General features: G+C 42.4%; 1 protein-coding gene across 3 annotated transcripts in view; it reads left to right on the forward strand.

The window, feature by feature from the left end:
- Nucleotides 1–15,824: 15,824 nt before the first annotated feature.
- The window catches only part of LHFPL2 (LHFPL tetraspan subfamily member 2), a 176,141-nt gene continuing 168,990 nt past the window's right edge, over nucleotides 15,825–22,975 (forward strand). For all 3 annotated transcript variants that reach the window (XM_075590912.1, XM_075590901.1, XM_075590934.1), the window contains exon 1: nucleotides 15,825–16,037. The gene's annotated coding sequence lies outside the window, so the exon portion shown is untranslated. The remainder of the gene's footprint in view (nucleotides 16,038–22,975) is intronic.

Raw genomic sequence — 22,975 nt, forward strand, 5'->3', positions numbered from 1 at the left:
CAAAGACTTCAAATTTTAGAAAGGCCGATTTTAATAAACTGAGGACTAATCTACAAGGAATAAATTGGGATGATGTTTTTGCAGGGAAAGATGTAGAAGATAAATGGGCAGTCTTTAAAACATTGTTAGAAAAGCACACTTATCAGTGTATACCCTTGGGTAATAAATATAAAAGAAACAAGTCTAAACCAATGTGGCTAAATAAACAGGTAGGGGAGGAAATGGAAAGGAAGGCGTTTAGATTGTTAAAGCCAGAAGGGACGGAGGCATCAGATCAGAATTACAAGGAATGTAACAAAAGTTGCAAAAGGGCAATCAGATTAGCAACAATGGATAATGAAAAAAGGATTACAATAGAAAGTAAGATCAACCCTACAAAGTTCTTTAAGTACCTTTAATAACAAAAATATTAGAAAAGAAAATGTAGGAACTTTTTAGCATGAGATGTCCAGGCAAATTATTGGAGATAAGGAAAAAGCAGAGGTATTAATCAAATTCATTTTTTTTTTTAGGTTGGGCTAAAGTCGTGAGTGGAGTACCTCAGGGATCAGAACCGAGACCCCTGCTTTTAATTTGTTAATTAATGACCTTGAGGTTGGCATAGAGAACCAAGTCTCCATCTTTGCTGATGACACTAAATTGTGTAAAGTAGAATCGGAGCAGGATGTAATTTCTCTCCTGAAGGACTTGGAGAGACTGGAAACTTGGGCAGGTAAATGACAGATGAGGTTTAATACAGATAAATGTAAGGTTATGCATTTGGGAAACAAGAATAAACAGGCAACTTACAAATTAAATTGGGATAAATAAGGAGAATCCTTGATGGAGAAGGATTTAGGAGTGCTTGTAGACAGTAGGATTAGCAATAGTTCCAAAGTCATGCAGTAGCTAAAAAGGCAAATAAGATCTTATCTTGCATTAAACAGACAATAGATGGAAGGGAAGTAAACATAATTACGCCCTTTTATAAAGTGTTAGTAAGACCAGACCTTGAATATGGAGTTCAGTTTTGGGCACCTCTCCATAGAAAATACATTACGGAACTAGAAAAAGTACAGAGAAGAGCCACCAAATAAATAAATGGGATGGATAATATGATGTAAGAGGAGACGATAGCTAAATTAGATTAGTTTAAATTAGAAAAGAGGCATGCGAGAGGGGATATGATAACTATATACAAATATATTCGGGACAATACAAGGAGCTTTCAAAGGAACTATTCATCCCAAGGGCAGTACAAACGACATGGGGTCATACCTTAAGGTTGGAGAAGAGGAGATTTCACCAGCAACAAAGGAAAGGGTTCTAGGGTAGTTAAAATGTGGAATTCATTACCCATGGAGACTGTGATGGCAGATACAATAGATATCTTTAAAACAATGTTTGACATCTTTTTAGAAAGGAAAGGTGTACAGGGATATACCAAATAAGTAAACATGGGAAGGATGTTGATCCAGTGAGAAATCTGATTGCAATTATTTGGACTCAGGAAGGAATTTATTTATCCTCCTTTTGAGATATCATTAGATGATATTTTACTGGGGTTTATTTGTTTGCCTTCCTCTGGATAAATATACTGTAAGTACAAATATAGGATAAAGTATCTGTCTTCTAAATTTAGTATAGGTTGAATTTGATAGAGGTATTTCCTTTTTCAGCCTCATCTACTATGCAACTATGTAACCATCCACTTGGCTGAAAATATGAAAACAGTGGGGAAAATTGGGGAACAAGGAGGTGAAAGAGAAATAAAGAAACACAAAAAGGGGGCAACGTTTCGGGGTTTGGAAGGCCCCCTTCTTCAGGCCTGTTCCTGCGTGTTGGATCGGACGTAGTGCTTCCCTTTCTCTGTCTGAAAAAGTTCACAGAAATATGCTCAAAAAGCCGTAAATTCAAACATCCTCTGTGGATCCTGAAAAGTCAGTAGCAATCAACCAGAATGAAGGATACATGTCCTCCATCTTAAACGGTGCAGGCTTCTGATGTCTGTCACTCATGTGACCTGCTCTTAGCCAATCCAGACCATTAGCTCCTACATATTGTTAGACATGCTTGTGGAGTCTGCACAGTTTACTAGGTGTTCGATTACCACGATGACAGAAGGACTCGATCCACGCCATGTCATGTATCATGAATGGTCTGGACTGGCTAAGAGCAGGTCACTTGAGTGATGGACGTCAGACGCCTGCACCATTTAAGATGGAGGATGGATGTCCTTCATTCAGGCTGATTACTACTGACTTCAGGATTCACTAAGGACGTTTGAATTTACTGCTTTTTAAGCATTTTTCTGGAAACGTTTTCAGAGAGAAAGGAAGTACCACGTCCGTTGCAACACGCGGGAACGGGCCTGAAGAAGGGGATCTTCCCCTCAAAACATTTCCCCCCCTTTGTGTTTCTTTATTTCTCACCCACCTCTTTGTTCCCCAATTTTTCCAACTCTCTTCATATTTTTCAGCCATGTGGATACTTATGGTTAAAGTTCCTGCAGCTTGGACTTTTGTCTGATTTTGCTGCCTCTGGATGGGGGATAAGTATCCATCTTTTTTGCACATATGTACAGTATATAGTAGATTCTGTGTTTCTTATATGTCTTGACTAATGTACATTGTCTTGACCATTGTCTATTGAGCACTGTAGACCTTTATACAGATGCAGGATGTAGCTTTGTTATTAACATTACACTGCTTTCGATATCTTTTCGGCTAGTAAAGGATTCATATAAATGCTACCCGTGCTCATGATGCTTCTTGTCTGATGGGTTGTATATACATTTGATACTTTTTTTTGTTCACTATTAAATATATGTTATTTTTGGCTTATCCTGTATTTGTCGACTTATTTTTATTTGAGTGCTGGGGACATCCCTTTGTTTTGTTTTTTAAAAAGCATCTCTAGTCATCAATGTAATGTAAATTAATACTGTGTGAAGGTATATGTATGAGAAATCACATAGGCACAAGAACTATCATTATTCAGAACTGTATGTATTCTTCTCTTTTCATTTCCCTTTAAATATTTGTAAGTTTTTTTTCCCTTTTATTGAAATTATCCTATTTTCCTTTTATTTATATTATTTTCTCTGTCTTCTGTTTCCATGTCTTTTTTCTAAGCTGCCTTTTTAACCACCTTAGTGGCCTAATGACGTCTGGTGTACGTCAAGAAAAGTAGCATTCAATGAGGCCTTATGACATACACCATACAGTATGTGATTGGCATCTTCTGCTTGCTTTTTAGGAGCTGTACAGGATCGCCATCCGATCGCGTACCACACTGTGGGGTCTCATCACGTGATCGTTCCGAAGAGCAGTCACTAAATGCAGAAGTGCCGGGGTCCGTGGCTACAGAGGTAGCAAGACCCTCTGACACTGAAAGGGTGAAGTCAAATGTAAAAATTGTAAAAAAATAAAATAAAAAAATTACTAAAAAAAAAGTTTGAAAAACAAAAAACATGTAGCTTTTGATGCTGAAATCAGTGAGAATTCCTTCCAATTGGCCAAATCCACTAAATAATGTGGCAGTACGCCTGTTAAACTGACGTTGAGTAATGGAATATTCATACAAAACTTTTAGTGTTATAGTTATAGGTCCTCAATATAATAAATATCAAAGAAGTATACATGTCAATATTTTGTCTGGAGAGGCAGAAACTGAAGAGCATAATGGAGCCTAGGGCTTTCAGAAATAGTTCTTGTAAACATGACCAGGTTTTGCATATAGACACGCTAGCTACAATTAGGGGGGTTGCTAGCAGGTTTTCCAGGTCATGGGCCTGTTGTTGAGCAGGGGGGGGGGGAAAGGGAGTGCGCAAGGGTGTGCGTGAATGCAGGTAGAGTCCTGTTCTTTGGTGAGGGTGAGGAGGTGGGTAAGAGGGTTGTCCGCAGCGTTCTTGAGTCGGCAGAGGTATTGTATGTGCACAGAGTCTTTCCAGGTTCACTGTATGAGGGAGGAGCGGGGCCCAGATGAAGGAAAGGTAACCAGCTTTTTTTAAGGTTAGTTTGTAAACATGGTAAACTGTGACATGGGAGGCATTTGATATCCCCTTTTGTCTGATGTCACTGTGTACTCAACAAGAGTTTGCACAGCCAAAGACCCCCTCTTCCCTCTTCCCCTTATCTTTACTGGCTCTCAGATAAGGACAGAGTAAAGATAAGACATGATTGACAAACACTCTTCCATTTAGAGTCCCCTAAAATATGCGATTTGTAAAAAGAAACAAAATAAGCCAAATTAGATTGTTAAATTGTTTACAATAGGTGTTTTTTTGTCCGGCTATATGGGATAGCACCATCCAATTTGAGACGCCTGGTTACTAATTATAGAGATTATTCAGAGAAGGGATCTCCATCTCATCTAAATCCATATTGCATGTTTGTAGTGTGTGTGTGTGTGTGTGTGTGTGTGTGTGTGTGTGTGTGTGTGTGTGTGTGTGTGTGTGTGTGTGTGTGTGTGTGTGTGTGTGTGTGTGTGTGTGTGTGTGTGTGTGTGTGTGTGTGTGTGTGTGTGTGTGTGTCTGTGTCTGCATAAGGCTAGTGTACTGTATGCTGCCAGTGCAGATATAAGAATATAATAGCTGATACATGCTGAATGTGCTTGTCAGAAAACAGAATATAGCATGTTATGCAAATACATTGTGCTGAACCTGCAAATGATTAATTATTCATGTAGCATGAAATATCTTCAGGCAATTGAGGTTTCCAGGAATGCTACCACAGTTCTTGCTGGGAAAAAAAATCCGTTCTAAAAGCCTTGGTTTTCAAGCCACTGTGCTTAGCCACAATTTACTTAAAGCAAACTAGTTCTGAAAGAAAATATTGCCATAAGCTTAAAGTAACAGAAATCATTTCCACATTTATTATTGTATATCACTCTCACCATAGAGTGTCACAGAAATGAACAAAAATGTTTTTTCTTTTACACTGGTTGTGTTATGGGGCATACACACAATTGTGACTTAGTTTAAATCACTGATTCTGAAACTGTGAGCCCTAGACCAGGGGTGCGCGGGGGGCGAGATTTTCATGGGGGGGGGAGGTGCGGTAGTTACTGAGGTCCCTCGCTCTCCCCCAAGGCATTTAAATTAAATGCCGGGGGACCACGCGAGGCCTCTGTAACTTCTCCTACCTAGCTTCAGATGGCTTGGTAGTGTCTTCGCCATGGTAACGTGACATCACAGAACCCAGTGATGTCATTTGAAGCCGAGCGGTGGGAGGGGGGGGGGGAGCAGGGGAGTAGAGAGCAGGCAGGGGGGCGCAGTCTACCCTAGACTACTAGTAGTCCCTGAAGAAAAGGTCTTTCGAAATTCATGTCTCCTTTAGTGTGAGCATATTCTAACTGCTAAAATGCTGATTATTATGTACCGATCATGTGTATTTTAAATATATGTTTTACATATATATCAGGCTGAACAGAACTAAGTGTAATGATGGTGGTCCTCCAAACAATTTCAAATGGTGAACTGTGAAGTGGTCCACAGTTTGATAACGTGTGAGAAACCCTGGTTTAGTTGATGATTTATTGATTGCATTGTTGTTTTTAATCATTCGACATATGTTCTATGTGTACATGGGATTCAAGTGATTCAGAATCAATTTTGTCTGTTAGGATCCATTTTGACTTGTAAGGTGTCAGAATTTGTTTAGTAAGGAAATTGCAAAATCTGCTGACTTAAGATAAGAACAAGGGAATTGTTTATGGAACACAGAATGGTACAGAAAATATTTTCAAGGCTAGAACTCTTTGCCCAGACATTGTTAGATAAACGATGAAGGACAATATGTTGTTCTGCTAATATTGTGTATTATCGCGTATTGCTTCATACTAACAAAGCCAGGCATAGGTTAATTGGTAGATGGCTATACGAAGCTGTTTTTTAGAGTACAGTAGATGTGTCAGAACGAAATATATTGAGCATCAAGTCAAAAGCTTGTTAGAAAAGTCATTCCTCTACATTCCCATGGACCGTTACAAAACTTTATGGGGCATTTGTAAGTGGGAGAAAGTCCCTCTGCAAATCCATGCTGCCTTGGATAGCACAACCATCGAAGATGGAATCAGATGAAAGTAAAGACTCCACTATCTTTCCAATACCCCAAGCCAGGTGGTTAGGTGTAATTTGTGACTCCTGTCTCCTTTATCCCAAATCCTATCATATTCACCTCCGCAATATTGTTAAAATACACCCCCTCCTCACTGAACAACCCACCAAAATAAATATTCCCCCACTCATTATATCTCAATTGGACTATTGGAACCTGCTTTTAGTTGGTCTCCACCTCAGCCACCCTTATCCCTCTACAGACATTTTAAATGCCGCTGCCAGGATCATTTACCTCATCCACTGCTCTTCCTCTGCTGCCTCCCAATATAAAGCCCGACACTGGCTACCCATACCCGTCAAATTCGAAATACTTGTGCTCACTCACAAAGTTTTATATAACATTTTTCCTCTCTAGATCTTTTACCTAATTTCCAAGTGCTCTCCCACACGCAATCTATCTTCAGGTCATGATCTACATCCACCTCCCTCAATACCTCCTCTCAGTCCCGTCTCCAAGACTTCTCCTATGCAGCACCCCAACTCTGGAATTATCTACCATGCATGATCAGATGCTTCACTACCATATGTGTAAAAGCTCCCTTTCTTTTACACACACACACACACACACACGCACACGCACACGCACACATGCTTGGAAATGCCCTTTTAACTAGTTGATGTAATAAGAGGATGTCTTAAGTCTGGCTAGGAGTCCAGCGAGTGTTTCAGCACCAGCTCACACGTGACATAATCAGGAATCCTGTTTTGTTTTGCGCTGCTGGCTGATGGTCGTTAGTGTAAAATAGCATCAATGGAATCCATTGCAAGTGTACTGACCATTTTGCAAGCTAGAAATGCATAGTTTATTTTATTTATAAAATGTTTTACCAGGAATTATTGGCTAAAGCTGTAAAATTCCGGCATTATTGAAATCCCTGCTCCCTGATTGGTTAAAATTCCGGGCCTTATTCATTCAGTAATGCCCGAATTGTTGGCAGCTTGCAAAGTGTTTATTTCTAGCCAATCAGCTTTTCCTTTGTCAGAACAGCTCTGAGACAGGGCAGGGGTCTGGTCAGGAGGCAGGAACAGCTCTCGGACAGGGCAGGGGTCTGGTCAGGAGGCAGGAACAGCACTCGGACAGGGCAGGGGATTGGTCAGGAGGCAGCAGCCAGGCAGTGACTTCTCCCCCTTCCCCTGTGCACAGAGCCACACAGTGAGAAGAGGGAGAGTGTGTTTGTAGCTGCAAAGTAAGTATCTGTCAGCAGAGTTTGTTTGTAGCTGCAGTGTGTGTGTGTGTGTGTGTGTGTGTGTGTGTGTGTGTGTGTGTGTGTGTGTGTGTGTGTGTGTGTGTGTGTGTGTGTGTGTGTGTGTGTGTAGAGCTGCAGTGTGTGTGTGGTGCTGTTGTATGTGTGTGTAGCAGCAGAGTTTGGGTGTAGCTACAGAGTTTGTGTGTGTGTAGAGCTGCGATGTGTTGTGTGTGTAGAGCTGCAGTGTGTGTGTGTGTCAGCAGCAGCAGCAGCACACACACTGCAGCTCCACACACAAACACACATATACACACACACTGCACTTCTACACACACAACACATCGCAGCTCTATACACACACAGCAGCTCTACACACACACACACACACACACACACACACAAACTCTGTAGCTACACCCAAACTCTGCTGCTACTCACACGTACAACAGCACCACACAAACACTGCAGCTCTACACACACACACACACACACACACACACGCGCTGCTGCTACACAAAAACTTTGCAGCTACACCCACAAACACTACTACTAGTAGTAGTGTTTGTGGCTGTAGCTGCAGAGTTTGTGTTTAGCAGCAGCGTGTGTGTGTGTGTAGAGCTGCAGTGTTGGTGGTGCTGTTGTATGTATGTGTAACAGCAGAGTTTGGGTGTAGCTACAGAGTGTGTGTGTGGAGCTGTTGTGTTGTGTGTGTAGAGCTGCAATGTGTTGTGTGTGTGTGTGTAGAGCTGTAGTGTGTGTGTGGGGGGGGAGGGGGGTAGAGCTGCAGTGTGTGTGTGGGGGTAGAGCTGCAGTGTGTGTGTGTGTGTGTGTGTGTGTGTGTGTGTGTGTGTGTGTGTACACAGAGGGGGCGGCAGTGTGTAGAGATCTATAGATAGCTGCAGTGTAAGTGTATATAGAGGTGTTTTAATGTATTTACCATTTTATTTTAATAAAAAAATCTATATAACTATACAAAAGTGTCTATTATTTATGAAAAAAGCCTACAGTTAGCCTATAATATTAATAATCCCCTCAGAACAGGGCATTACTGGCCAATAATGCCCTGGCTGGGTTAAAGTCCCTCGACTTCACCTCAGGCCTTCAACTCTTCCAGCCATGGCATTATTGGCCAGTAATGCCCTGTTCTGAGGGGATTATTACTTAAGTAATACATTGAGAGTTACCTCTCGTTTTCAAGTATGTCCTGAGCATAAAGCTATAACAATACATGGTTACATTAAATCAGGGGTGGGGAACCTTTTTTCTGCCAAGGGCCATTTGGATATTTATAACATCATTCGCGGGTCATCCAAAATTAACAACTTAAAAATTAGCCTGCTATATTTGGTCAAACATTTAATTAACTCACCCCTAATGTGATGGCTGGAACTGCTTCTCTTTGGTGAGGCGTGTGATGTTAGCTGGTATTGATGATGTTGCTACTCGCAACTGGTTTTCCAGGTAAATCGGAACGGGGGGCGGGGGGGGGGGGGAAATCACACACTCACACACAGGGGGGGGGGGAAATCGGAGCAGGGGGGTGGGGGGGAAATCACACACACACACACACAAACTTCCAGCCCATGCCCATAACAGAAGAAAAAACCGAATATCAGCTCAAGGAAGGCAGTGAAAAATGTAGTGTGTATACAGGCTGAGTAGCGCAGCTTCCGACAGGTAGAGAGATATTGAGTCAGGAGATAGGAGATATGCGTCTCCGATAGCGATAGGTCCGGGGTCCCTTTTTTATGTAGTTTATTAAACTGATTTTATTTTTAAACGCTGGTGAGTTTCCATTATTTTTCCTACCTGGAGCGGCCGTCCATTCGATCCATCTACCTGTCGCATGCCCATAACATTTAAAAAGATTATAAAATATTGTGCACTTCTCTTTTCAATTGCATGCATATGATCCTACATTCAATGCTATCTAGAGCAGGGGTGCGCAAATTGGGGGGCGTGAGATTTTTTTGGGTGGGCAGTTGCAGAGGTCGCGCGCTCTTCCCCAAGCCATTAAAATTAAATGCCGGGGGACCGTGCGAGGCCTCTGCAACCTCTACTTACTGAGATTCAGACGGCTTCAGGACGCGTGACCATGGCAACGCAGCGTCAAATGATGCCGCGGGGTCATGTGATGGCACGGTTGCCATGGAAATGTGACGTCAAATGACATCGCGGGTCACATGATGTCACGCGAGCCAGCGGTGTCATTTGATGCCGTACGGGGGGAGCACAACAACGGAGGAGAGCAGGCAGGGGGGCACAGCTAGAAAAGTTTGCGCAACGCTGATCTAGAGCATATAGTGCATCTAACATAGGGAATGCTCTTTAACCACTTACTTCACTGTCAGAGGAGCCATTGCTTTCAAATACTTTGCTGGTCCCTAGTCGCGCATCTTCCTAGTATTGGAAGTGTACAAGTCCAATCCCATCACATATTATATGACCTTTTGCTTCTCTGCCTGTTTCTCTACTCCTCTTTCTTCTGCCTGACTGCCTTGACATAATGAACATGAGTCCAATTAAGGTCCTTATTGGTAAATTCGGTATGCGGTGCTTATGCAGTGAAGCCACTTCCCAGTGCTGGAGAAGAGTTTGGCTCCATTGAAAGTAAAAGGGACTAACATTTACTACAGCAACATATTGAATAAGGACCTTAGGTGGAGATTTACGAAGTTCTGATAACGGGTATAGGAGCTCTTTGACAAAAACAAGAGAAAGCGCTAATTGTCCCCCAAAAAAATTATAAAGTCAGGCAAGAAAAAGAGGGACGGAAATGGAGCTCCATTAGCCATTCAAGTCAAAGGCACTAACACCAATGGATCTTCGATACCAGTTATCAGAGATTTGTGAATCCCTCCCCAAGTGTACTACCGATGCAATATATACACACACACACACACACACACACACACACACACACACACACACACACACAGCTTTCTAGTATAATCTTGTAAGAGGCCAATAAATCACGTGCTTATTTAAAAACAGGACTTGGAATTTTTTGTGTGGGTTGAGAACATAGGGTTGGGTGGAAATGCTGGTGGTAGAGAAGAACAACTGTTTAAGCAGGAAATAATGAATTTCACAATAGGAAATTGCAATTGGAGGTCTTGTTATAGTGCTATCAGGAGTAGAACTGAACTGTTACAGGACATATTTGAAATAAATAGTCTACTTTTCTATCCCTCTGGTATAAACCTTTTGCAAGAGGAACATAAAGAAGCGTCTCTGCTTGTTGGCCAGAATTAAGCTCTCCAGCACTGTTGTGTCATTGTTGGTTAAAATGCACTTTAGCTAATGCAGGCCACACTGAATGAGGAAATAATGACTTTTTGAATGTTTCTGAATAAGTGAGTTCTCTTTAGGGTCAGTTGTTTCCATGGTACTCTACTTCAACAATTTAGCTTCAGTTTTCAGAGTACACAATGGCTGCCCTGTCAAAGCATTAACCCCCAGCTTGCTTGAAATAATTAATGTCTTTTGTCTAAGCCCCCAACATTCCATTGATCCATTCACACCCTCTTGCCATTTCATTTGACCACAAAAACTGATGCTTGTCCTTTATTGAACTGTAACCTAGGGTCAGTGCTTTGTTACAACATGATATTAATGGCGCTATATAAATAAAGACATACATACATATATACATATATACAGTGGTCGACAAATCACCAAAAAATCTACTCGCCGAACAAAAAAATCTACTCGCCACCTAGTACCACACGTGTGCTGCTTGGGCCAATAGGAGCTCGCCACGATGTTAAATCCACTCGCCCGGGGCGAGCAAATGTATAGGTTTGTCGAACACTGCATATATACATACATACATACATACATACATACATACATACATACATACATACATACATACATACATACATGCTCAGGCCACACTCCCAATCCAAGACATAAAGTGTACTATGAACATGATCTTTGTAGGTTTTTTCTTCATCAAGATTGTAGTGCTTAAAAGTAGCAGGAACCCTAACACAATGTATGTGAAGGTGTTTATAGGGCTTCTTACACACTGTATGACGCATGATTCGTTGTTTGAAATGACATCTGACACATTGCATCGTGTTGCATACCTTGAGTACAATCTTAATTGAAACAGAATAGTTTTTTTTTTTTGCTACTAGTAAGTATTCATTTTTAGTTTAATAGAGATATCCATACTTTGAAAATATTAAATTTTGTGACTGTACATAAGGAAACATCCGTGCAGCGTTAAAACAAATGCCATTGATACACAGCAACGTGAGAACCTCTAACTCGGCGCTAAAAACATAAGCAGACTTTGCAGGATCTATGTCAGGTTTAGCTTCCCTGACGCATTTTCGACAAGTTTTTTGACGCACACACAAATTATTTGAGTTACACTTAAAGGGGGAGGGTAATTCCACGTAGTTGAAGCGGCTGGTTGGGCCATTTTTTCGGACGCTGTAAAATAAGGGCTTTAGTATTGGATAGACCGCAACGCAGTGGGACCAACTAAAAAAACATAGGTATGTAGACATAGTCTTTGCTTGTCAAAATTCAAGCTTTTATTAACCCATTTGCTGCCAGAAGGGGGGAGAGCAACACATTGCAATGTAATGCGTGGCAAACCACTCTGTAGCCATAAATGTTCATTTTGACAGTGTGTACAAACCACTGGTTCTGGTCCCCTTTTGCATTTCCCTCACTGACCTCCTCACCTCTAGTCTTCTCTGTGAGAAGGAACCCCATCTGTCCCTCACTATGTTCCAGCACTAAACAAAATATATTGCACTTGTGATAAAGTGAAAGCCGCAAACGCATGTTCAGCCCTCTCTGCCATTTTTGACACTTCTTTTAGAAATGAAGTTGTTTATTAGTTTCTCAAACTGAACCCAAAGAAGACAACAGCAAATCCCATGGGTCATGCAGTACATATTGCATATGTTTGGGTGTAAATGAGGGATCATATCTACAGTACATGAGGTAAGAATGCTTCAAAGATGCAGTAATTTGGGCTGAATTAAGACACATTTCCTACTTTTATTTAAGAGGCCCCCGCAAAATCTAATTCCCTCTGAAATTGGCAACTGGTGGAGGTTTTGTCAGTGAAATATTGGATATTTAACAAAATAAAAATGGTAAATTATCTAAATCAAAGGAAACTAGAACCGGCACAAAATAAAAACAATAAACAGAAAATTAAAGGACTAGAATACTGAACAAATTGCTTTTGTTGTATGTAAAGCCACAATATTCTCCTGAACGATGGCTGGTTGTTGGTAAAATGCACTTTTCATTCATTGTAGTTTCTGTAAAAAAAAAAAAAAAAACTACACATATGACCAGTGTCACCAATAGAAAGTCATCTGAAGAATTTGCAACGTTGTATTGGCCGCTGAAGTGAGCCATGACTCCGTGGCCATTTAATTTTGTGTCTACCGGAAAAGAATCCTTGAAGAAGAAAAAACGAATATACAGGCATACCCCGGTTTATGGACACTCACTTTAAGTACACTCGCGAGTAAGTACATCTCGCTCAATAGGCAAACGGCAGCTCACGCATGCGCCTGTCAGCACGCCCTGAACAGCAATACCGGCTCCCTACCTGTACCGAAGCTGTGCGCAAGCGGGGAGACTATAGAGCCTGTTACACATGCGTTATTTACATCAGTTATGCACGTATATGATGATTGCAGTAAGGTACATGCATCGATAAGTGGGGAAAAGGGAGTGCTTCACTTTAAGTACATTTTCGCTTTACATACATGCTCCGGTCCCATTGCGTACGTTAATGCGGGGTATGCCTGTAACTAAGAAAGCATGGGCTGCTGCTTTCAATTTCTTTCCAGGAATCATGTGATCGACATTTTAGCCAATGTACATCTAACAAACTAAAAAAATCATATCAGACAAAACAGAAGCCAAGCAGATAGCTTGTAAGTGCTAAGACATCAATATGTCACTGCAGAAGGTGTCAACAGCTTGTTGAAAGGGCAGATAGATCATTCCATTATCAACTAATACATTTCATTTGTGAATAAAGGCAGCCATACATCTCACTGCCAGGACCAGGTAGTGTCCAACCAGGGCCGTCAGCAGCGGGGGGAGAGCCGAGACAACTCGGGCATCTGTTGCCTGTTGCTCTTTCCCCCCCCCCCCCCACCGCCGACAATCAGTTTCATTGTTGTGGGAGAGTGGGCGACGCCTGTTATCACGGGGCTCAGTGCAGTGGCACCGCCATTACGCCAGCCCTGCATGGGAAAGAGAGAGGTGAGGTAGGACCGTGAGGGGGAGAGAGGGAGAGAGAGGGAAAGAGAGTTGGGGCTGTAAGAGAGGGGAGTAAGAGAGGGAGGAGGGAGAGAATGAGAGGGAGGGGAGAGATGAGGGTGTGAGAAGGTGGGGATCTCGCAAATCCGCTGACACTGGGGGGCGGGGGCAGTGGAAACTCTAGTCCTGGTCCCCGGGAAAGCTGTCTATGCCCTGTGCCCAATAACAGGCATTAATGTGCGAATAGCTGTATACTTAGTGTATGAATGTGAAATGACTTCATTTGGGAGAAATCTGTGTCGCAAAAAAATGAAAACACTCGCAGAATTTACCTACTTTCCCTTTCTATATCCTCACAACACACCGGGATTTCAGTCCACCTAGCAACAACTTAGCAATAAATATGGTCTGTAAACACAGAAGCGAAAACTTCAGAGGAATTTATAGGGTTGCCAGGTGTCCGGTTTTCACCCGGACAGGCCGGTAATTCTGATGCCTGTCCAGTATAAAATTGGTGGTATTTCCATGTCGCGGGCTGCGGCGGCAAGCGCGAGGGCGGCAGAGAGGGAGGTGGAGGCAGCGGCAAGCGCGAGGGCGGAGAATGCGGTTGGAAGTGCTGTGATGCGATTGGAGGGCGGCCCGCAGACGGTGGCCGGGCGCATTCAGGAGGACTCGTGACTGTGTCATGTGCTGTCCCTGACTGGAGGAGAGGACGGCCAATTGGAGGACAGCGGAGGTGGAGCCAACACCCCGGCGGCCCATAGACAGGTCTGGTGATGTCTGCGTCCTGGCCCTTATGTGCAGCCTACTCACAAGATAGTAGTAGTGTAGGGGCAACAACAGGTGACTTGGGTCTGTGAGTTCTTCTATATGTAGGCAGGTTAATCCTCTCACTCAGAAGTCAGATCGGTATAGGCACAAAAGGATAAAGAAAAATCTCCATAGTGCAGATCAATGGTACAAAACAAATGCTTTATAGTACTGCTAAAAAATGCACACTTACAATATAAATATATAAAAACAGCATATATCACCCAAGGTGAAAGTGGAATGATTGGGATAGTGCAGCAGCTCACCACACCGTCTCCGTTCTGAGGTCTGCTCCCATTGGCGAAACGCGTTGAGTTGAATCGCCCAGGAAGAGAGAGGATTGGTGCCGAGCAGCTGTCCATCACAAACCATAACCGGAAGTGACGTGACGCATCAGAGGCCGTGACGCAGCGGAGTTCCACGAGTAGACCGGAAGTGACGTGTCACACTAGGAACAGCGCCGGAGCGGAGCTCTGAACTCTGCAGCGCAGGGGAGCTAACAGACGGCCAGGTGCGAGCAGACCTCAGAACGGAGACGGTGTGGTGAGCTGCGGCACTATCCCAATTAATTATTAAATTAAACAAAATAAGCACAATTAGGGGATATCGACAGTTTTTTTAAACAACCTATTCAGTAGGCTTTTTACTGCAGCGACATTTTTGCAATATTTTTAACGCAGAGCATGCATCCGAGCTTGCAAATAAATTAGTGGCTACCCAGATATTGTGCTGACTTGTATCTATCCTCTTCGATATATTGTTGCAAAGTGACGCAATTTAACCTGTTTTTCAGAACAATTCTGCTTGATACACATGGACCACAGTGAAGTGAATAAAGAATCTGGACTCTAAACACTGAGTTTCAATCAGGGGAGCCTTGTTCAATTCCTGGGGGCAGCGCCTTGTGACTTTAAATAAGTTTCATCTCCCTGTGCCTCAGGCACCAAAATTGTGGATTGTAAAAGCGCGTGGGCAGGGACTGTCAGTAAAAATCTCATATGTTGTATACTGCGCACTATACTGTAAGTGTAAAGCGCTTTGAGTCCCATTGGAAGAAAAGCACTATATGAAATACCGTTTATTATTATTATTATTATTATTACTATTAGTGTTAAAAGGCTGCAACAGGCTTTTAATGGGGACCTACTGTACTGTATATACTTGTATGGAAAATGCTATGAATCTATATTAAAAAAAAAAAACGTAATTGTCTGGACTATCCTCCCCTAATAGCAGCCAGATTGGAAGATATAACCACTGCCAGAAGAATGGATAATTATATATTTGTAAAAAAAAAATCTACAACCAAAACAGAGAGGGCACTGACTGGGAAACCCCCTGCAAGCCCAATGCAATGACTCCGTGCCCCCAGCTCCCCAGGGACTGTCTGGCCTGGAGTCTAGAGGTGGTGGAGGTGTGATGACGTCACGGGGGGTGGGCGGTGACAAGCTGGGCTGCTGCCTGCAGGACTCTCACTGCACGTTCAGCGAGTGTGGGGGGAGGGTGCGAAAACTGCAGGGGCACCGGATTTGCAGGAGCAACATAACGGGGATAATAAAGGAAGCAAGAGCCGTGAAACGCACAGCTCAGGCATTGCACGGACAGAGGAATATGCACATCACCCGCGGCGAGAAACAGTCTTCCCCAGTCACAGTGTGAAGCCAGCTGGAAGTTGGATGCATATTCTGGTAAGTGGTCGCAGGGAAGGTTTTGCCTCCTTGGATTCATTCATTTCACATGCATGTTGCTTTTTTTTTTGCAGAGAGTCGTGGGGGGGGATGATCACGTTTGCATCCATTTCATGTATCCCTCCAAGTCGTGATATGGCATTTGCATTGTCGCGATGTGCGATGGAGAATGTTTGCATGATTAGAGCTGGGTGACATCAGTTCGCGGTGATCGTGGCAGTGACATGGACAGGAGAGAACACCATGTATATCCCAGTACCATACTCATTCAAACGTATGGTGCGAAGTAGTCCCGCGAACCCACCCCCCTGGGTGCAGAACTTGCATCGTTTTTCACCCATCCTCGGAGTTTCCCAACGTGTCCTCGGGCAGCTCCCATTAAATGTGCATTGTTTATTCAAGGCCCCCTTGGAAATGAGCATTAATACAAAGTAAAGTGTGTTGGTACAATATAAATATGGAGTTCCCACTAACTTGTATCTGCAACAGTAAAACTACACAGTAATGCAAATGGGGTGTACATGAAAGTACAAATCTGCTGTCCTTGGCTGTTTTGAAATGGGGACTCAGGTCTTATTTTTAACCCCCTGTCTTCAAGGGGGGGGGGGTTCTGCACCACATTGAAGTCGCTTGACACAATTCTGCATATAAAATCATGTACAGGGGCAGTACTTTTGAAAGGTACTGTAACTAATGCAATGCCTGCTGATTGCACCACCAGTGTGCAGGGAGGTTTGCTGGGGTGAGGGAGACAGCCTGTGATTAAAGTAGGTTTCCTGGCGGCTCTATCCTCCTACTCTTTCTTCATCTTGAGCCTTTTTAAAGCAAAATAAAACTGCAAGTTCTTTTGAAACCATCGCAAGAAAAGCTGCCATCACAACGGAGGGGATTTCTTTTATGTCCACCAGGGACAGTAAAATACTGGTCTCATAATGGTCCAAATGAACTCCTTTTTGATGACAATTGGGATATATTTTATCTGCTATCCGTAACTTTGATATCATAATAATAAATGATTTGCAAAGCTCTGGCATATGGGGGACCCCATTTTGAGTTTACCCTGCAGCATGTTAGCTTTGAGTTTGATTAACATTGGAAATGTGTTCACAGAGCTAAAGCAGTTGGATGGTGATTGAACTCCAGGGCAGGCTGGACCACCCAGTGTCATATGGAGTATGGCACGGCTAGTTACATTAACCTTCAGATGGGGATTCTGCCCTCTGTGTTTATTTTTTTGCAGCTTATGCTGCTTCAAAACATTTTTATTAAAAGTTGTCCAGTTCATATTTATCAGAATTGAAAGATGGGGGAGGGGAGTTTCCAGACTTTATGGCCATATGCACATAATAATAGAATGGGGTGTCCATATGTTTCATATTGTGATGAGACTTTGCTTCCTAGTGTTCATGTTATTCTATTTTACTCTCTCTATACACAGAGCTAAACTTTTCTTGGTCCCGCCTTCCAAGCAACATGAATTTTAAAATGATGCACAAGCCCCAAATACTAACGCGTGTAGATTTTGTTCTGGTACAGTGTTCTTCGTCTAACAAATGTAATCTAATAAAAAAAAATTACGCATTGTGTTAATTTATAATTGGCATAGCTACTAATATGGCAAATATCGACAAAACAACACGCTGCAATAAACTTTTATATTCATACATGTAGCATAATTTAGCGTTCAGTATAGAACTCCATTTGCAACAACCATATTCACATCAATCTCACAATCCAGTCCTTTGTATTTTCCCCAGTAAACTAAAAGGCAAAAACGGACATGGAGTTTGCTACATTGTGAGTAATGGAGCGAAACAGAAGTTTTTCATCTTCTAATAAAAAACTGATGTCCCTAGCTGCTGCAGTGCTGTATGTACTGGAATAAAAAGGGCACATCGTGAAGTACTTAAAGCTGTGTTTTCTCAGGTCAAAATTGACATAAAGGCAGAATATTGTTCTCACTTCGCACTGTAGCATACACTTTTTTTTGTTTTTGGATTGTAGTTGTAAATCGTATGTTTCTAAGATGTAGACTTGCTGTTTTCATAACCCGAGGGATGCTGTATGACATGGGAATTCCCTCCGCGTGTTTCCTCCCTTCCTATTACGGGGGTTAATAATTTTGACCTCAACGGGAGTTTCCGTGTGGTAGTGCCCCGATTGGCACTATCACAGTTAAATGAATAAACCCCTGCATGTCTCCTGATGTCTGGTTTCTCCTTTCTTGATTAAGTCAATCCGCAGAGTAGTGCAGATAGAGGATCCTTATCACAGTGTGGCATTGCTGAGGATGGTTGTTACTGGGACTGATGTGTAAACCAAAGTTATCCAGAATAAATGATTCCCTTTTAACCAGGATTTCTCAGATCCTTCAACATTTGTAGATACTGTATCAACTTGCGTATGCCTTCCACACTAGTTACTTCTCTTCTTTGGTTCATGTAATACTTTATTTTTTACAATGGCTTTAAGATGCCTCATCCAAGTGGTAGATATCCTAGTTTAGAGAGAATAAAAGTGCAGAAGTGAAAGCGTAGGCCAATCAGGTTGGACACGCACACATTTTGTTCGCTTGTGACCATAAGGTGCGTTAAGTCTTGGCAATGTTTAGTCAATTTGGGCTTTATCTTCCTGTACTTAAAGTGGTAAAATTAGATTGTAAGCTCTGTAGGGCATTGGTTGTATTGTTGTGAAATGTCCAATGCTATGTCGGCAGTACATAAAATAAAGGTCACTGAATTGAACGTGCTGATGTAACTGCTTTAGATAGGACACCTGCAGGGCACAGCAATGTGTAATAAACCTGTTCAGAACTAAAGTGACGTCTTTACATTTTGCATTTGCCATTATTTGTATGAATTATAGGGTGTCGATATACTCAAACTCTGAGTAATTTATGGAGCAATATATTAAAGACGTGTCGGACGTATTCTAAGGGGTGACAAATAGGATACTTTTTTTTTTTTTTTAATATATCAGTACATCTAATAGATATGTACAGTACTCAATCAGGTGAAATATGCATATGAAAGTTCGGAATACTTGAAGCCATTTATATTGATGATGCAATAAAGTTCTGTTTTATGGTCCAAGTTGAATTTAAACCTCCATGGATGGAAGCAGGGGGTTCATGCAGCTGAACCTAGTTTATTTGACCTCTGGCTAACCCCCTTGTTCCCGAGATACATACTGAGAAATTTAGCACATTTTTAACCTCCCCACCCCCCCCTCGTTTTGTGGACCAATAGGAAACCTCAACGGCTGAGGTTGTGGCTTTCTGTTGGCCTGCATAACACTGCAGAATTAAACCACCATTTTGTTTCCGCTTAAGAGAGCGGCACTGCTGCTACCTTTTTACAGGTATGTTTGTCAGGAACCAGGGAATCCTTGGAGCTGAAATTAATGTGGTTCAGCTCCAGGGACTTCTTGCTTCCCATCCGTGGGAATTAAAAAAAAAAATGTGGCTCTTTTTTAACCCTTTACGTTCCATATGGGCTTCAGCTCTTCGATCATGTGACCACAGCATCACTGATGACGGAACGGAAGAGGTGTCGTCTTCCTCTCTTGTTTTACAGTAAGCCAGATCGCGTTCCACCGGAGGGCAAAATGTGGTCTCCCCTAGCGAGCAAGTAAAATATGACGCCGCTACTAATGTGCTGCTGTATGGTATATGGAAGATAACGTGGGATCAAAGTCGGTCGTATCTTAATTTTCTAAAAAATCCTTTTTTCTTTCAAAACGCATACATTGCCAAGACTTAACGCACCTTATGGTCACAAGTACAGTGTTTCAGGCGATCTGCCGCTTAAGTGGTTAATACAATTATGTTTATACTGAGAATCAGAAGTAGGCCAAATCCTAAATCTAATATCCCTGTGAATTAGATTCCCTTGAGCTGCCTGGGGCCCAGTGCAGTTGCTGAGCCGGCTCATGCCTTGCACACCACTGTTTGAGGAGGAAATGCTGGGTTTATTAAGTAAACTGTTGGTCTGGCAGAAATCCAGCCCACCAACATGAACTATCAAAACACACTGTCGTATAAACACCAACTAATAGGCTGATTGTGAATTCATGATGTGTTCTTGACCAGCGATAGAGCAGATGACCATTTTTATCACTGATTTGGGAAATGGTTAGTGCCTTTGCTTACTGGTTCTGTCAAAATGGTGTTTGATTAGCAACTGGATATAGATGAGGGCAAAAAACTCAAAATGGATTTAAACCTCGCTCTGCCCTGCAGCTTGGTGTCTCCTTCACTTTAGGCAATGTTAAGTCACCACTAGCTATACTGCAGCTACTCTTATGTTCTCAGACAGCTGCAAAGGAGCAAACAGTTCTTGCTAGTAGAAAGAAAAGACATTGGAGGAACAGGCTGCCCCCTCACAGAATAAATATTACTTGGGGAAAAATAAATATATATATTTACAGTTAATGAACCCTTTGGATGACCCATGACAAGGCCATCATGTCCTGGGGTTTGGCACGTCATAGTGATGAAGTGTCTACGTCATGGACTTGGTCATTTTCGAAGGGAGATCGCATTCTATGGAAAACTGAAAGTGATAAAGCCAACATCAGTGAAGCCTCTGACACTCAAAAGGTTAAATTGTCATTGACTGCTCTTTTATGCCGGGATTCACTAAGCGATAATGGATTGAATGGCAGTTAATGCGGGATACCCAGCAACATGGCTTAGACTTCTACTTCTCAAGTTGCTCATCTTCATTATACTAGTTCTGACATCAGTGGTGGCAACTAACACAATGCATACATTTATCTGAGGTGGAATGAGGACCGAAGAGCAGGAGGTGATCTGTTGACCAGCAGTGAGAGTGGTAACTGAGGAAGAAAGGGTCCGCCTTTTGTGGCACTACCATGCCTAACCTCATCCTGCTGCAGCAAGTGTGGTGGAGAGACAGCCCCGCTTGGCAGCCCTGCTACCCGCATGCAGATCCACTGGGCATGGTCGGGAGGGCTGGCAGCACCTGTGGTGATGCGGTCACTAAGACCTCTCCCGGCAGTGTGTTTGGGATCTGGCTCCGGAGACAAGACCGCCGTCTATGGAGGCCCGGTTGTTCCATGATGAGATGGGGACTGGCCTGCTATTTCAGGTCTCTCCATTTGTATTTTGTGGTGCTCAGCAAGATGGGGCCTGGTGTTAGGCTTCTTGTCCCCCTGGGCCTACAGTCCCAGCTTTCCAGTGCAAGGCTGCCGGTTCCCCAGACACCAGTAAGACCTTGTCAGCTGCCTAGTTCACATATCTGTTAATCTGGCCCTGTATGTGAGTTTGTCATATACACTATATATTTTACATGTTCATCCATGTTTTTTTTTTTCATTTTGAGTATGCCATGTATACAGATGTAGCAGATGTTACTTCTCCCATTGATGTGATAGACTGCACCATTCCTGGCTCAATATTTAACGCAGCTCCACTGAAACACATGATGACGCTCGTTATTTCCCTAATGCATGCAATATTTAATGGGTTTTTTTTACTCGATGCAATGTAGCGAAAAGAGTAAGACTCCAAAAAGTTGGTCAAGTGGGTATTTATTCATCCGAGGTTTTGGTCCAACACTGCAGACCTTGAGATAGGTCTTGAGGTAGATCTGCTGTGTTGGCCCGAAACGTCCAACTCTACTACTTGCTTAATTTCTGTGGGATTTCACCATTGAGTTTCAGCACCTGCAAGTATCTTTTCATTTTTGAGTGCACGTATACTTTTATATATTTTGATCTACTTACTCCATGCAACACATTAACATGTGCAATAATGTGTGCTACATCTGTACCAGTTATCTTTCTCCAGAGTAACAGTGTGATAATACAGACCAGTCTTTGCTCAGGTCTTCAGCCCTCTATTATACCAAAGTTGCAAACAGCCCATGAATGGGCATATGATGGGTACTATGACGATGGATTAAAATGGGCCTTAAAATGTTTACTAATAACAAGATGGTATCTTAAATGACCCACAAAGTGCGAGAGGGAAATACAGATTTGAGAGTCCAGAAGACTAACAATGACTGTATCCCCCAGGACGTGCTGGAATAATTCCTTGCATTAGTATTTCTTTAGAATGGCGTTTCACTCTCCACAACAGAAATGTAACACATGTAAAAATATGATTTCCTTCATCTAAGTGCTACTTCAGTTTTCAGATGTTCTCTGATCTGCTGCCATCAACATTGCCGCGCTCACTACTAACCTCTACCATTTATTTATTTATAAAATGTTTTACCAGGAAGTAATACATTGAGAGTTAACTCTCGTTTTCAACTAAGTCCTGGGCATAGAGTTAAAATGACAAATAGTACATGGTTACAAATACAGTTACATTAAGTGAACAGGGTATACATTATATACAAGCCATAGCATGCACAGTTGCAGATAATATATATTATTGGCGTATGTAACTGTTACAGACCAGATTAAAATGTGAGACAGCTTTGGTTTTGAAAGAACTTAGACTCGTGGTGGATGTGAGAGTCTCCGGTAGGTTGTTCCAGTTTTGGGGTGCACGGTAAGAGAAGGAGGTGCGGCCGGATACTTTGTTGAGCCTTGGGACCATGAACAGTCTTTTGGAGTCTGATCTCAGATGATAAGTGCTGCATGTGGTAGGGGTGAAGAGCTTCTTTAGATAGACGGGTAGCTTGCCCAGAAAGTATTTGAAGGCAAGACAGGAAAGGTGAACTTTGCGCCATAGACTCGAGTGATGACCAATCTAGTTCTTTGAGCTTCCCTTAGCATACTCCGAACATGCTTCCCAGTGAACAGGCATTTTGGGGGTAGTGAGGATAAAGCATGATACACAAACATGTTCTATTTATTTTAAAAGATTGTAATGTAAAATGATGAATTCGCAGTACTTTTGACCCATTTGAGATCAGAGGGACTTGATATGCAATTGAAAGAGTTGGTCGTTTCAAATAAAT

Source organism: Ascaphus truei, chromosome 1 (genome assembly GCF_040206685.1).
Source record: "Ascaphus truei isolate aAscTru1 chromosome 1, aAscTru1.hap1, whole genome shotgun sequence".
Lineage (NCBI taxonomy): Eukaryota > Metazoa > Chordata > Amphibia > Anura > Ascaphidae > Ascaphus > Ascaphus truei.